The 5,724-nt window shown below is 51.6% G+C and overlaps 1 pseudogene; it reads left to right on the top strand.

Moving 5' to 3' along the window:
• Positions 1-3,948: 3,948 nt before the first annotated feature.
• LOC130600948 (olfactory receptor 52J3-like) lies at positions 3,949-4,891 on the top strand (annotated as a pseudogene).
• Positions 4,892-5,724: the final 833 nt, after the last annotated feature.

The following is a 5,724-nucleotide window of genomic DNA, read 5'->3' as shown; positions in this document are numbered from 1 at the left end:
AGCAGCAGGGCTTGAAGGTGGTGTGGGTACCACAGGTCCCATCATCCGGGTGAGAGGGGTAGGTGATTTTATTCGTTCAATCTGGTGTTACACCAGGGTTTTGAAGCAAGGTGCCAAGCTCTGAGCCAAGCTCAGAGCAATCCATCCAGAAAGGCACTATGCAGATACCTCAATACATCAGTGGCCTTCAGCTCTTCCTGAGTTAGGAGCTACTTTATTAGTTCTATGTATCCCGCATTGAGCGGCTGTTGTGGTAGAGCACTGCCGGTCAGAGCCTCGCTCCGCTTCCTGCGCAGGTCACTTACAGCAGGGTTAGGCATCGGGCTGCAGCCCCGTCCTTGGTGAAATAGATTCAGACAAGCTGTTATCACATAGGTGGAGCATGTGCTAGCCCGGGCGCCTGGGAAGACCTGCAATTGCCTGACCATAGCTCTGGCACTGTCCTTGCTTGTGCAAACCTGAAGAGGATGGCAGACACCACGAGGAAGGTAATAATTTGCTCTTCTCCCTTCTAGAAAGGACAAAAGGCACGAGGTCCAGTGAGACACAGGCTTGACACTAGGAGAATGCTCTGAAACAGATGATTTGAGGAAAGGGTGAAGGGTTTGCAATGGGTTGTGCTTGTTTCTTATCAGAGATCACTTCTGAACGAAGCTGTGGCTGCCCCATCCCTGGCAGTGCTCAAGGCCAGGTTGGACACAGGGGCTTGGAGCAAGCTGCTCTATGGAAGGGGTCCCTGCCCGTGGCAGGGGTTGGAGCTCGAGGAGCTTTAGGGTCCCTTCAACCCAAACCATTCTGTGATTATACTGGGGCAGGGATACACACAGGATGACCACTCTGGAATCATGGAATTGTAGAATCTAGCTCTATTAAACCCCAAAATCCAGGGGGGCTTTGTTTTGTGGCAGCTGTGCACTGAGCAGGAGGGCTGGATGGCTTTTAGCACCATTGCATCCACATGTGGTTGCAAAAGGAGCTGGCTGTATGGTTTTGAGGGGCTCAAGCTGCATGGCTGGGAGATTTACAGTGTCTAAGGATTGCACACAATGTTAAGTGTATCGTATCTGGTAAATTCAATGGCTGTTGCTTAGCAGCAGAGGCAGATCTGGCAGAACTGAGTGAGAAAAGAGTTAAAGGCTCAACTTGAAGCACCAGCAGCTCTTCAAACCTTACAAAGTCAGGGGAAGCTTTGCCAGTACGGAAGCAATTAAAGTTTTCAGCTCAGTGTGCATTGTGTTCAGTCCTGAGCATCTCATGCTCTGAGGGGATTTTAACCTGTTTCACTGTTTATAAATAAATCACAAGTTTGCAACAAATCTAATGGGAAGCTGAGGTCAAGGCGCCTCGTCTCAAAAATCTTCTGGATTTGACTACTGCAATGAGCAAAACTTGTGACTTTACCAGTTACTGCTACTTGATTGCACAAATAAAACTCGATCAGCTTTTCTTGCCATGGTGGTAGGAGAGGTCCATGCGAGGCTGATTGAGTTTGGGGAGATGAAAGAGAAAACCTCAAGGTGTGATGCTCTGTACAGGATGTGGCACTAGATACCTGTCATTGTGTGTGTGTGTGCGCACAGGATCTGGGGGTACCCTTGCTGGCACAGGGCACGTCAAGAGGAGGATGCAGGGAATATAGAGGTGGTGTAAGGTGGATGAAACAAGTGCAGTGGGAGCAGCTTCTTTGCATGACCCAAATGGGCTGGTCAGAGACTGAACCAGCAAGGTTGATTCCTTGGCATTTCTTGTGTTGAAGTGCACCCAAGAAACCAGACCCTGCTAAAGGAACAGGACTGGTACAGCATGCAATGAACACGCTGAAGAATCCAGGAAGAATGGCAAAGGCTCTGACCACCCCACCCAAGTCTTGGAAGGCAGACGCAGGGACTGTGAGAATGATGAACCTAGGTCCACTGTAGGAGAGGATCTGGTTCAAGACCATCTAAGAACCTGAACGTGCACAAGTCCATGGGTCCTGATGAAATCCACCCGCGGGTCCTGAAGGAGCTGGAGAATGAATTTGTGAAGCCACTGGCCATCATATTTGAGAAATCCTGGCAGTCAGGTGAAGTTCCCGGACTGGAAAAAGGGAAACATAACCCCCATTTTCAGGAAGTGGAAAATGGATGAGCCAGGGAACTACAGAGCAGTCAGTGTCACCTCTGTGCCTGGCAGGATCGTGGAACAGATTCTCCTGGAAGGCATGCCAAGGCACATGAAAATCAACAAGGTGCTTGGTGGCAGCCAGCATGGCTTCACTAAGGGGAAATCCTGCCTCACCAATTTTTGGTGTCCTCAGCATAAAAAGGACATGGAGCTGTTGGAACAAGGTCAGAGGAGGCCACGAGGATGCTCAGGGGCTGGAGCAGCTCCCATATGGAGATAGGCTGAGGAAGTTGAGGCTGTTGAGCCTGGAGAAGCTGCATGGAGACCTCAGAGCAACTTCCAGTGTGTGAAGGGGGTGACAAGGATGCTGGGGAGGGACTCTTCATTAGGGACTGCAGTGACAGGACAAGGGGTGATGGGTTGAAAGTTAAACAGGGGAAGTTTAGATTGGATCTAAGGAGGAAATTCTTTCCTGTGAGGGTGGTGAGGCACTGGAATGGGTTGCCCAGGGAGGTTGTGAATGCTCCATCCCTGGCAGTGTTCAAGGCCAGGTTGGACAGAGCCTTGGGTGCCATGGTTTAGTGTGAGGTGTCCCTGCCCATGGCAGGGGGTTGGAACTGGATGATGTTAAGGTCCTTTCGAACCCTAACTGTTCTCTAAGAACTGAGTCTGATGGTGGTTGAGCAGCATTATTTAATAACCTGGTAGCTTTATTATACCAGATGAAGTACAGGTACCACCGCCCAGAGCAGCACGTGGGACTGGAGATCAGGTGCCTGTGACAGAGAGGAAGGAGGGAGGATCTGCTTTCTTTCCAAGCACAGGATTACAGGATGTCGGATGTTTGGCCTTTCCACATAGGTAACCCTGCCACGAGACACATTTCCTGCTGGGCTGTCTTCTGCCTCCCTGAATTCACAGCCAAGGTACCTGGCCACAGACAGTCCTCTTTGCAATCAACTATTACGAATAACAAGTCTTGGCAGCATCTGTATTGGCTTTGCAGTGTTTGCCCTTACCTTGCAGATAGCAATGATTAAAATGCCTCTTGGTTTGTGTCATCTGGAGGACTCGAAGCAGTCTGGAAGAGATTAAACTATTTAGGGGTCAAGGAAGTCAAATGTCTGGAAAGCCGAGGAAATGAAGTCTGGCTCTTTGGTGCACTGAGGAAAGCAGGGTACAAGCGCCTGAGGAACATGCAGCTAATTTCTGCACTGCCAGCGGCTGATTTAACCTTGTTTCCCCTGTAAAACAGGGACAGTCATAGAACCATGGGCTGCTTCGGGTTGGAAAGGACCTTGAGATCATCCAGTTCCAGCCCCTTGACACGGGCAGGGACGTCTGGCACTAGCAGATCTGGTTTGTATCGGAGAGGTGTGCTGGTGACCACAGTCCTGCTGAGCTGCATCCTTAGAGTGTTCTGGATATTCCCCCTTCTCCCACCTTTGATTTTTGTACTGATGGCAACTAAATGTGCTCAACTTCTACCTTGTAACTCCCAGGCTATGGAGGGGAGGATGGAGGTAACAGCCAGAGGCCAGCATGGAAGAAGAGGTAAGGCAACCACAAATGTTTGGGTGAGGACCCTGTGTCTCTGCCTCTTGGCAATGGTGGGGCTGAGTGTACCTGGGTAAGAGACAGGAGTGTCACACCATGGAATATCTCAAACTGGAAGGGACCCATAAGGATCACCAGGTCTGTGTGCCTGAGAAGACGGGCAGGGGTGTTCTGTCTGTGGCTGGAGTCCACAGCAGGGCTTGTTTAAGCTCATTCCTTTCTCTATTGGCATCGTCTATACCAACATTCCCTGTGTCTTTCCTTCCAGCTCTCCAGCCCTGCCTCATGTGCTACCCAAATCACTCCAGTCCCTTGTCCTTCATCCTGACAGGCATCCCTGGGCTGGAGGATGCTTAGTTCTGGATCACCTTCCCATTCTGCACCATGTACTTTATGGCAGTGCTGGAGAGCATCACGCTCCTCCTCGTGATTAGGATGGGCCCAAACCTGTGCTTGCCCATGTTTTACTTCCTCTCCATGCTGGCTGCCATTGACTTCGTGCTCATCACTTCCACCATGCCCAAGCTCCTGAGCATCTTCTGGTCCCGTTCCCATGACATCAACTTGAAGGGCTGCATGGCCCAGATGTTCTTCATCCACAGCTTCTCCATGGCAGAGTCAGGGGTCCTGCTTGCCATGGCCTTGGACCGATACCCGGCCATCTGCAAGCCCCTGCACTACTCTGCCTTCCTGACTGGCCCCACCATTGCCAGGCTGGGTCTGGCCATTGCGTGTGCGGCGCCTTGGTCCTCACCCCCCTGACATGCACGGTGACCACCCTGTCTTACCACGCCCCCCGCATCATTCCCCACTCCTGCTGCAAGCACATCTTGGTGGTGAAGCTGGTCTGTGGGGACATCCGGCCCAGCAGCACCTATGGGATCACAGCTGAGACTCCATCCTCATCACTGTCTCCTACGTGCTGATCCCGAGGGTGGTCACAGGCCTGTCCTCCATGGAGGCTGGTCTCAAGTCCTTTGGCACCTGTGGCTCCTACACTGGAGTCATCCTGCTCTTCTACCTGCCCGGGCTCTTCTTCTACACTCAGCGCTGGGGCCGGAGCATCCCTGAGCACCTCCACATCCTGGCAGCTGATAACGCCTCCCATGATCAACCCTCTCATCTATGGGATGAGGGCCAGGGGCCAATCCAGGAGCGGGTGCTGAGCCTGCTCTGGCAGAAAGGGATCCAGCCTCCAGCCCAGGTCCTGACCTCAGCCCATTGCTAATTCCAGGTGACAAGGCATGGTGTTTGGAGCAGGGAATGACGGCAGCAGGATGGTCCCTTCCTCATCTCGGCCAAGCCCTCAAAGCACCACGGAAAGTTTGACTGGTGAAACATTCTTTTTAGCAAGTGAATTCTATGTTCCTGTTCGTAATGGAAAGATAAATTGAGTCTAACTGTTCCGTATCACCTCAGTTCTGTATCACCTCGGCTCTGTATCACCTCAGTGCTGTATCACTTCGGCTCTGCATCGCCTCGGTTCTGTATCACCTCGGCTCTGTATCACCTCGGCTCTGTATCACCTCAGTTCTGTATCACCTCAGTTCTGTATCACTTCGGCTCTGCATCGCCTCGGCTCTGTATCACCTCGGTTCTGTATCACCTCGGCTCTGTATCACCTCGGCTCTGTATCACCTCGGCTCTGTATCACTTCGGTTCTGTATCACTTCGGCTCTGTATCACTTCGGCTCTGTATCACTTTGGCTCTGTATCACTGCTTGACTCTCCATCTCAGCTCTTGATAAAGACTGTTTCCACTTTGGGTTCCTTGTTGTCCTGGGTTCAGCAGTAGCAATCATTTTCCTCCTTAGCAGCTGGTAGCATTCATCCTCCACGTGTACCCTTTTCACCCCATCCATTTATCTGCTTCTTTCGGATTTATTCATTAGTCTCTAGCAGCTGCCTGGTCTTGGTGCCTGGCTGTGAGGGGGACGTGCGGGATGTGCACACTTACACACACTCATCCAGATCCTGCAGCAGTCACAAGAAACCCGCTCACTTAGAACAGGGTCTCCAGGTCACACTGACGCCCTGCAGAGTCGCGTGAGGTTTTGTTCT

The sequence above is a fragment of the Pezoporus wallicus genome, unplaced genomic scaffold (genome assembly GCF_028554395.1).
Source record: "Pezoporus wallicus isolate ANWC-B61680 ecotype Strahan unplaced genomic scaffold, APGP_CSIRO_Pwel_v1 contig_8783, whole genome shotgun sequence".
NCBI lineage: Eukaryota > Metazoa > Chordata > Aves > Psittaciformes > Psittacidae > Pezoporus > Pezoporus wallicus.
This window is presented reverse-complemented; position numbering and strand designations above follow the sequence as displayed.